The sequence below is a fragment of the Anoplopoma fimbria genome, chromosome 16, assembly GCF_027596085.1.
Source record: "Anoplopoma fimbria isolate UVic2021 breed Golden Eagle Sablefish chromosome 16, Afim_UVic_2022, whole genome shotgun sequence".
Classification (NCBI taxonomy): domain Eukaryota; kingdom Metazoa; phylum Chordata; class Actinopteri; order Perciformes; family Anoplopomatidae; genus Anoplopoma; species Anoplopoma fimbria.
The window spans coordinates 25,224,569-25,235,751 of NC_072464.1; the positions used below are offsets into that span (position 1 = coordinate 25,224,569).

General features: G+C 48.8%; 1 pseudogene; it reads left to right on the forward strand.

Annotated features, from left to right (window-relative positions):
* Positions 1-704: 704 nt before the first annotated feature.
* On the forward strand, positions 705-1,654 carry LOC129104226 (olfactory receptor 478-like; annotated as a pseudogene).
* The last annotated feature ends 9,529 nt before the right edge of the window (positions 1,655-11,183 follow it).

An 11,183-nucleotide genomic window follows, 5' to 3' on the forward strand; every position in this document is an offset into this window, starting at 1 on the left:
CTCCTTCCTATCTCCAGGCCTTGGTCAAGCCCTACACCCCCGCCCGACCACTTCGCTCTGCTGCCTCGGGGCGATTGGTTGCCTCGTCGCTCAGAGGTCCCTGCGGCCGATCCACCCGGTCACAGCTTCTTTCTGTCCTGGCCCCTCAGTGGTGGAATGAACTCCCCACTGACGTCAGGACAGCAGAGTCGCTGCCCATCTTTCAGCGCAGGCTGAAAACTCACCTCTTCAAGAAGTACTACACTGAGCCTTCCTCGTAGCACTTATTGCATTCGTACTAGTTGTTGCACTCACTGTATTCGTATCAGTTCGCTGCACTTATTGAATTCGTATTCGTTTACTGCACTTATCCTATTTGTAGTAGTTTGTAGCACTTATTGTATTCGTATTAGTCTGTTGCAATTATTGTTTTCGTAGTAATTTGCCTCTGCACTATACATTTGCTCTGGTTTATGCTTTAAGATGCTTGTTTAAGAAAGGAGATGCACTTATGACTTCTGGTGACTAGTAGTTCTCTTAAATACCTATGTTGAATACACTTCCTGTGTGTTATGTCTCTTGTTGAAATAAGTGTTCACTAGAACATTTTATTCAGACCATTTTAATCCATAGTAACACTCCTTTTCATCATCTTTAATCTGTTGTCACTCTCCTTTCTCTCCATCACTCCCACTTCTCTTCTTCCAGCTCGCTCTGCTGCAGACATGAGGAGCAACAGCAGCCTGAATCCTCTCTACTTTCAGCTCACTCTGTTTGCAGACTACGGGCCCCTCAGATATCTGTTCTTCAGTCTGTGTCTGTTGATCTACATGATTATAATCTCTGCTAACGTTGCCATCATTCTGACAGTCTGCCTGGAGAAGTCTCTGCATCAGCCCATGTATATTTTCATCTGCTGTCTGTCTTTTAACTCTCTGTACGGCTCAGCCGGTTTCTTCCCCAGGTTTCTGATGGACATTCTGTCTGACACTCACTTTATCTCATGGCCATTATGTTTCATTCAAATTCATGTTATTTACAGCTATGCAACATGTGAGCTCATGATCCTTGGCGTCATGGCCTACGATAGATTTGTGGCTATTTGCCAGCCCTTACACTATCACAGTAAAATGACACTAATGATGGTGACATATCTTGTCATGTTTGTTGTGCTTTATCCTGCGTTTGCTGTTGGCTTTTGTGTTTATCTCACTGTTCGATTGCCTTTGTGTGGAAATGAAGTGCACAGGCTCTTTTGTTCACTGATTCAGCTCTCCTGTGTGGACACAACTGTGAATCGAGTAGTAGGTGCTTTATTTGCAGCATCAACCACCCTCGTCCCCCTGTGCTTTATCCTGTACATCTACCTGCACATTCTGCTTGTTTTAAGGAGGAGCTCGTCAGAATTCAGAGGGAAAGTGTTATAAACCTCCCTCACATTGTGACATTTATAAACTATTTTTTCTCTATACTCTGTGAGCTTGTGTTAAGTCGTTTCAAGGCTGATGAAGTCAATCCAGTTGTTATAGTTGTCTTATCTCTGGAGTTTGTGATCATTCCCCCCATCAGTAACCCTCTAGTTTACGGCCTGAATCTGCCTCAGATCAGAGGAGTGATTTTTAGATTTTTTAAGATACAAAAAAAAGTTCCTGCTCCTTCTAGAACTCCTTCTTAACTACAGTTTACTGATCTAATATGTTTGTTCACATTCATTTCAAACAAATCAGAATATATTTAAAGAAAATAGACCCCCCCTTGCCCCCTGAAAGGCATCTAAAGGGCTCATACTTAAATTAGGGAAATAAATCCAACTATGTGCTCAATATAATGGTATGGTTGGGGCCTTAATGATTATTTCCCTTAAAACAAATAGGGTGAATAAAGGGTTTCACAGGTTATTGTCTTGCCTGATGTGTAGAAAATATAAACTTTTTTGTTGAGCTGTGGCTATGAAACCACATAATTTAAACTGCATGCCCTCGTTGGTGTGACATCATGAAGGTGGGAGGGGAAAGCATTAAGCAGGAAGATGCCCCTTGAATGCATGAGATGAGGGAAATGTATGAGCCTAAACTATTTTTCATCAAAAATATTTTTTACATTATTATTATTATATAATTTTCTGGTGTATATTATGTCGTACAAATAATCATAGTGTATTTTGTATCAATATTCCAAGTTGCCCACTGAAACAATATAAAATTGAAGTGGACTGTAGTGAGCTGGAATAAGTGGCATTACATTTAAATGCTGCAGCTCATTCTTTTGATAACTGGTGCAAAACGTTGGACTGCAGTCTGGTCACACACCACTAGGTGGCAGATAAACTCTCTGCTGGTGGCCTGTATGTGTGTGTGATTGTGTGTGTGTGTCTGCTGTTGAAGAGATGTGTAGCTGAGTCACATGTTCACAACCTCAGGGTCCTTGGACAGAATAATAATAATTAAGCCTTTATTAGTCCCACAATGGGGAAATTATTTCTCTGCATTTAACCATCCCGGAGGAGCAGTGGGCTGCAATGAAGCGCCCGGGGAGCAACTTGGGGTTAGGTGTCTTGCTCAAGGACACCTCGGCATGTTGGCGGTGGAGGGGTTTGAACCACCAACCTTGTGGTTACGGGACAAGCGCTCTACCTCATGTGCCATATGTGTGCAGATTATAAAGCCAAAGGCAAATTTGTGATTTTGGTATATACAAAATAAATTGAATTCAATTGAATTAATATAATTACAAAAAATCAGTCAGAATAAAGTTATTTATCTGTGTATCTGCAAGGTTCACCTCAATCTCTTCTTCTATGGTCCTTTTAGCGGTAGAAGAAGTACTTTAAGTACAACATGATCATTCTACTAATATTAATAATGAAACAAAGTAATCATCACTGTACTAATATTAATAATGAAACACAGTAATCATCACTGTACTAATATTAATAATGAAACACAGTAATCATCACTGTACTAATATTAATAATGAAACAAAGTAATCATCACTGTACTAATATTAATAATGACACACAGTAATCACCACTGTACTAATATTAATAATGAAACACAGTAATCATCACTGTACTAATATTAATAATGACACAAAGTAATCATCACTGTACTAATATTAATAATGAAACACAGTAATCATCACTGTACTAATATTAATAAAGACACAAAGTAATCATCACTGTACTAATATTAATAATGACACAAAGTAATCATCACAGAGTAGAAATGTATTTCTCTCTGCAGCCTGTTACCTGTTTAACAAACTGCACTGAGTATTTATACCATGTTCTGTGTATTTATACTGTGTTCTGTGTATTTATACTGTGTTCTGTGTATTTATACTGTGTTCTGTGTATTTATACTGTGTTCTGTGTATTTATACTGTGTTCTGTGTATTTAATCACAGTTTGTTTCCTGCTCTTAAAGTCTTCATCAATGAGCCACGTTCCTTCATTCTGTTGAACATGGACGGTTTACTTTTAAACCTGACGTCACGTCCACGTGTGAATGCACCTGTTCCCGCTGTTTTTTAATTTGATGAGGCGGATTTAAGGGCGCAGGTGTGCGACGGGTCCCGGTTCAGAGCAGAGCGGAGCGGACCGGACCGGAGCGGAGAGGAGAGGAGAGGAGAGGACCGGAGCGGATCGGATCGGATCGGATCGGTACCATGGCGTTCGCACTGATGGCTTGGGTTTGTCTCTGTGGAGCACTAGCCCGGCTCAACTACGCAGAAAGCCACCGCGGGACGGAGAGAAGTTTGCATGCGCCAGTTTGGCATTTCCTCCAAGGTGAATGAATGAACACCTGCTGCTCACCTGAGGTTAAACCAGGAAGCCTTCAACGAGAACAAGCTGTTCAGCTCATCCCGTTGAGAGAAAAAGGTTTTAAAAATCCTGAATGAAACCTGGTTGTTGTTCCAAAGTAGTTAATATTCGTTTAACTGAAGTGTATCATGTCATTCTTAAACAGACTGAGGCCATTCTCGTGGTGTCACTGCAGGGTCAACAGAGGAGTTATTAAAAACATTATTTATGGCTCTGCTCCGTTTAGGTGCATCGGGACTTCATTCATTTCTCAGTTACAGCTGTTTATTCTTCTGAGGTTTAAAAATGGTAAAGAAACGTTTGACTAAGTCAATGTCCTTTTTTCTTTTTTATAATTCACCATTAGTTCCCTGTTTTAATCCTTGATGAATCTGAAGATTGAAGAGACTGGCTGTTTTACTGAACTCAATGCAAAGTTTATTTAATACGACAAATTGAAACGTAATCTTTTTAGTTTAACCATTTATTCTATTTCGTTTTCAATTTAACATAGGGGATTTTAATTCCACAAAGTGAAAGAGCCATTCAATTTGTTCTCAGTTTTATTTTAACATTGAAGTTTTGGCCTGCTTACATACTCTATGATTAAAAAACAAATGAAAATTCTCTAGAAGTTCTACTTCCCCCTTTTTAAAATTTGACATTTGCATTTCTCTTAAATGTCCCTTAAATACTTACCTGGCTGGCCTTTGAAAACCAATCAATGTGTTAATGAGCATCCATTTGGCATCATGACTTCTATCTTCATGCACAAATGAAATTGTTTAAAAAATATAAACACAAACTAATCCATGTAGCCTCTGAACCATCCTCTTCATTCTCACTAAGCGTTGTTGACTCTGTTTTCAGTCTTCTGATCTAAACTCTCAGCAAGAGTTTGCTTTAGAATTATTTTCTTCATTTCAGGAGGTGTAAAAAGTAGAGAGACCCCAAATTTCAACCAGCCACTGTATCGCTGCAGTAATGGAACCCTTTCCCTGCGTTTTTCACTCATCAGATACACAAACCTGCGTCTGGAAGGTGCGTTCGATTCGTCCACCTGTTATATGTCTTTGCCTTTATGAAATGGCTGACGGCTGTCATCAGGAGCCTAATGTGTGATCCGTTTCCACAGATGGGGCGCGGTTGTTGTCGCTGCCTGACGGGTGTCACAGTTCCATTCGTATTTCTAGGTGGTGGCTGCTGGTGAAGCTTCCCTATACCGGCTGCTACACAGCAACACAGGTAACAGGTCCAGGCTCCATGTAACCACCATGAACCCACTGTAGTTTATTGTGGCTCAATCCAACATAAGTATACAAAGAACTGCTGCTGGAAACATTTACTGCAATGTGTGTATTAATCCTCTGCTGCAAATAGTCCCCAACAAAACCAAAATGTATTTCTGTTTTGACGTAATGTGGCTAAAAGTAGTGATGAGCTGTTTTAGGGACTTAACTTGCATTTTTGATAGTTGAATCTCTGAATAAGTTTGCATGTCTGTTCTGCAATGAAGTGCGTCTCTGAAAGGGGTTAATGTAGGCCAGGAGGCTAAAGGAGGTTCTGCTCTTGACAAGTCCTGATAATTTGAAAGTCATTCAAACAAAAGTCTCTTCCACTCTTAATATCTAATGAATGGACCTAAAACTATTTTCTCTTTGGCAGTAAATGCAGTTTGAACCAAAATGTATTTCTTTTTGTGTGTCCCCAGACTGGAGATGGAACTGGTGTTGGCCCGTTGAAGCTGCATTACTTCGACCGTCTGCGGAAGGAGAACACGACGGCCGTGGCTGACTGTGAGAATGCAGTAATGTCGCCGCTGGTGACTTGTAGAACAACATATGTCACTGTGAAGCTGCCTCGTGAAACCAAACTGAAGAAGGTGAAAGAGCTTGGTAAGGACCGGTTAGCTGGGAGCATACCAAATCGCACCTGATCAATAAGCAAATCTTTAAAGTGATCAATCCACCCCTAGCGAGCTGTCAGACACACAGCCCGGATACATTAGTTATAATGGCTAATGTAGTAGAAAATATTGGCACATGCCAGCAAACTGTGGCCGCAGTTTGCTGGTTAGCTCAGCTCCACTGTACGCTTGCTTGCTTGCTAGTTAGCTAGACTAATATAGATAATTATTTTAATTGCTTGACCCACAACTATGAACTTGTGAGATTTCATTTGCTCTTTCAACAGATTTTTTCAGTAACAAAGGATTCTCGGTGAGACAACGGAAAACCCCAAATGCTTTGTTAGTGGACATATCAAAGCTACCAGACCAGGTAGGTCTGGTGCAAAAACATGTTAACACACTGTTAAATAATTTGATGTTAAAACTAAAACTGTTCACAGGATTGTGGTTTTGAACTACTTTATGTTGACTCTACTGGGAAACTGTGCACGATGCTGGCAGCTTGTCACCGTACATTACCAAGAAAAGATCGGAGGCATCATGTCAGGAGATCTCTAGAGGAACCAGATGTATTTGAACTGTGGAACTACGATGATATTCCAGATGACCCATTCGATGAACTAAGTATAACAACACCACAAACGAAACTGGAAGAAGAAACTGGTGATTCCGAATTTAATGAGCTGTGGGACGTTGATGAAATACCGGATGAGCCATTCGTTGGAATAGACGTTGTATTGGGTGCCTCTTCGACCACCACTACGACGGCCGCCCCTTCGACAACCACGACGGGTGCCAGCTCCACAACTACAACTGGTCCACCCTCTACCACTACCACCGTTGGGTCGACAACCACGACGGGTGCCAGCTCCACAACGAACGCTGGTTCGACAACCACGACGGGTGCTGGTTCGACAACCACGACGGGTGCCAGCTCCACAAATACAACTGGTCCACCCACTACCACCGCTGGGTCGACAACCACGACGGGTGCCAGCTCCACAACGACCGCTGGTTCGACAACTACGACGGATGTCAGCTCCACAACGACCGCTGGTTCGACAACCACAACGGGTTCCAGCTCCACAACGACAGCTGCTCCACCCTCTACCACTACCACCGCTGGGTCGACAACCACGACAGGTGCCAGCTCCACAACTACAACTGGTCCACCCTCTACCACCTCTGGGTCGACAACTACCACGGCTGCCAGCTCCACTACCACCGCTGGGTCCACAACTACAACTGGTCCACCCTCTACCACTACCACCGCTGGGTCGACAACCACGACAGGTGCCAGCTCCACAACTACAACTGGTGCCAGCTCCACAACTACAACTGGTCCACCCTCTACCACTACCACCGCTGGTTCGACAACCACGATGGGTGCCAGCTCCACAACGACCATTGCGTCGACAATCATGACGGGTGCCAGCTCCACAACAACAACTGCTCCACCCTCTACCACTACCACCGCTGGGTCGACAACCACGACAGGTGCCAGCTCCACTACGACTGCTGGTTCGACAACCACGATGGGTGCCAGCTCCACAACGACCATTGGGTCAACAACAACGACGGGTGCCAGCTCCACAACTACAACTGGACCACCCTCTACCACTACCACCGCTGGGTCGACAACCACGACAGGTGCCAGCTCCACAACTACAACTGGTCCACCCTCTACCACTACCACCGCTGGGTCGACAACCACGACAGGTGCCAGCTCCACAACGACAGCTGCTCCACCCTCTACCACCGCTCGGTCGACAACCACGACAGGTGCCAGCTCCACAACTACAACTGGTCCACCCTCTACCACTACCACCGCTGGGTCGACAACCACGACAGTTGCCAGTTCCACAACGACCGCTGGTTCGACAACCACGACAGGTGCCAGCTCCACAACTACAACTGGTCCACCCTCTACCACTACCACCGCTGGTTCGACAACCACGACAGGTGCAAGCTCCACAACTACAACTGGTCCACCCTCTACCACTACCACCGCTGGGTCGACAACCACGACGGGTGCCAGCTCCACAACAACTGCTGGTTCGACAACAACGACGGGTGCCAGCTCCACAACGACCATTGCGTCGACAACCATGACTGGTGCCAGCTCCACAACGACAACTGCTCCACCCTCTACCACTACCACTGCTGGGTCGACAACCACGACGGGTGCCAGCTCCACTACGACTGCTGGTTCGACAACCACGATGGGTGCCAGCTCCACAACGACCATTGGGTCAACAACGACGGGTGCCAGCTCCACAACTACAACTGGACCACCCTCTACCACTACCACCGCTGGGTCGACAACCACGACAGGATCCAGCTCCACAACTACAACTGGTCCACCCTCTACCACTACCACCGCTGGGTCGACAACCACGACAGGTGCCAGCTCCACAACTACAACTGGTCCACCCTCTACCACTACCACCGCTGGGTCGACAACCACGACGGGTGCCAGCTCCACAACAACCGCTGGTTCGACAACCACGACGGGTGCCAGCTCCACAACGACCGTTGCGTCGACAACCACGACGGGTGCCAGCTCCACAACGACAACTGCTCCACCCTCTACCACTACCACTGCTGGTTCGACAACCACGACGGGTGCCAGCTCCACAACGACCGTTGCGTCGACAACCACGACGGGTGCCAGCTCCACAACGACCATTGCGTCGACAACCATGACTGGTGCCAGCTCCACAACGACAACTGCTCCACCCTCTACCACTACCACTGCTGGGTCGACAACCACGACGGGTGCCAGCTCCACTACGACTGCTGGTTCGACAACCACGATGGGTGCCAGCTCCACAACGACCATTGGGTCAACAACGACGGGTGCCAGCTCCACAACTACAACTGGACCACCCTCTACCACTACCACCGCTGGGTCGACAACCACGACAGGATCCAGCTCCACAACTACAACTGGTCCACCCTCTACCACTACCACCGCTGGGTCGACAACCACGACAGGTGCCAGCTCCACAACTACAACTGGTCCACCCTCTACCACTACCACCGCTGGGTCGACAACCACGACGGGTGCCAGCTCCACAACAACCGCTGGTTCGACAACCACGACGGGTGCCAGCTCCACAACGACCGTTGCGTCGACAACCACGACGGGTGCCAGCTCCACAACGACAACTGCTCCACCCTCTACCACTACCACTGCTGGTTCGACAACCACGACGGGTGCCAGCTCCACAACGACCGTTGCGTCGACAACCACGACGCGTGCCAGCTCCACAACTACAACTGGACCACCCTCTACCACTACCACTGCTGGGTCGACAACCACGACGGGTGCCAGCTCCACAACGACCGTTGGGTCGACAACCACGATGGGTGCCAGCTCCACAACTACAACTGGACCACCCTCTACCACTACCACCGCTGGGTCGACAACCACGACAGGTGCCAGCTCCACAACTACAACTGGTCCACCCTCTACCACTACCACCGCTGGGTCGACAACCACGACAGTTGCCAGTTCCACAACGACCGCTGGTTCGACAACCACGACAGGTGCCAGCTCCACAACTACAACTGGTCCACCCTCTACCACTACCACCGCTGGTTCGACAACCACGACAGGTGCAAGCTCCACAACTACAACTGGTCCACCCTCTACCACTACCACCGCTGGGTCGACAACCACGACGGGTGCCAGCTCCACAACAACCGCTGGTTCGACAACCACGACGGGTGCCAGCTCCACAACGACCATTGCGTCGACAACCATGACTGGTGCCAGCTCCACAACGACAACTGCTCCACCCTCTACCACTACCACTGCTGGGTCGACAACCACGACGGGTGCCAGCTCCACTACGACTGCTGGTTCGACAACCACGATGGGTGCCAGCTCCACAACGACCATTGGGTCAACAACAACGACGGGTGCCAGCTCCACAACTACAACTGGACCACCCTCTACCACTACCACCGCTGGGTCGACAACCACGACAGGTGCCAGCTCCACAACTACAACTGGTCCACCCTCTACCACTACCACCGCTGGGTCGACTACCACGACGGGTGCCAGCTCCACAACAACCGCTGGTTCGACAACCACGACGGATGCCAGCTCCACAACGACCGTTGCGTCGACAACCACGACGCGTGCCAGCTCCACAACGACAACTGCTCCACCCTCTACCACTACCACTGCTGGGTCGACAACCACGACGGGTGCCAGCTCCACAACGACCGTTGCGTCGACAACCACGACGGGTGCCAGCTCCACAACGACAACTGCTCCACCCTCTACCACTACCACTGCTGGGTCGACAACCACGACGGGTGCCGGCTCCACAACAACCGCTGGTTCGACAACCACGACGGGTGCCAGCTCCACAACGACCGTTGCGTCGACAACCACGACGCGTGCCAGCTCCACAACGACAACTGCTCCACCCTCTACCACTACCACTGCTGGGTCGACAACCACGACGGGTGCCAGCTCCACAACAACCGCTGGTTCAACAACCACGACGGGTGCCAGCTCCACAACGACCGTTGCGTCGACAACCACGACAGGTGCAAGCTCCACAACTACAACTGGTCCACCCTCTACCACTACCACCGCTGGGTCGACAACCACGACAGGTGCCAGCTCCACAACTACAACTGGTCCACCCTCTACCACTACCACCGCTGGGTCGACAACCACGACGGAGCCAGCTCCACAACAACCGCTGTTTTGACAACCACGACGGGTGCCAGCTCCACAACGACCGTTGCGTCGACAACCACGACGCGTGCCAGCTCCACAACGACAACTGCTCCACCCTCTACCACTACCACTGCTGGGTCGACAACCACGACGGGTGCCAGCTCCACAACAACCGCTGGTTCGACAACCACGACGGGTGCCAGCTCCACAACGACCGTTGCGTCGACAACCACGACGGGTGGCAGCTCCACAACGACAACTGCTCCACCCTCTACCACTACCACTGCTGGGTCGACAACCACGACGGGTGCCGGCTCCACTACGACTGCTGGTTCGACAACCACGACGGGTGCCAGCTCCACAACGACCATTTAGTCAACAACAACGACGGGTGCCAGCTCCACAACTACAACTGGACCACCCTCTACCACTACCACCGCTGGGTCGACAACCATGACAGGTGCCAGCTCCACAACTACAACTGGTCCACCATCTACCACTACCACCGCTGGGTCGACAACCACGATGGGTGCCAGCTCCACAACTACAACTGGTCCACCCTCTACCACTACCACCGCTGGGTCGACAACTACCGCGGGTGCCAGCTCCAGTAGGACCGCTGGTTCGACAACCACGACAGGTGCCAGCTCCACAACTACAACTGGTCCACCCTCTACCACTACCACCGCTGGGTCGACAACCACGACGGGTGCCAGCTCCACAACGACAACTGGTCCACCCTCTACCACTACCACCGCTGGGTCAACAACCATGACGGGTGCCAGCTCCAC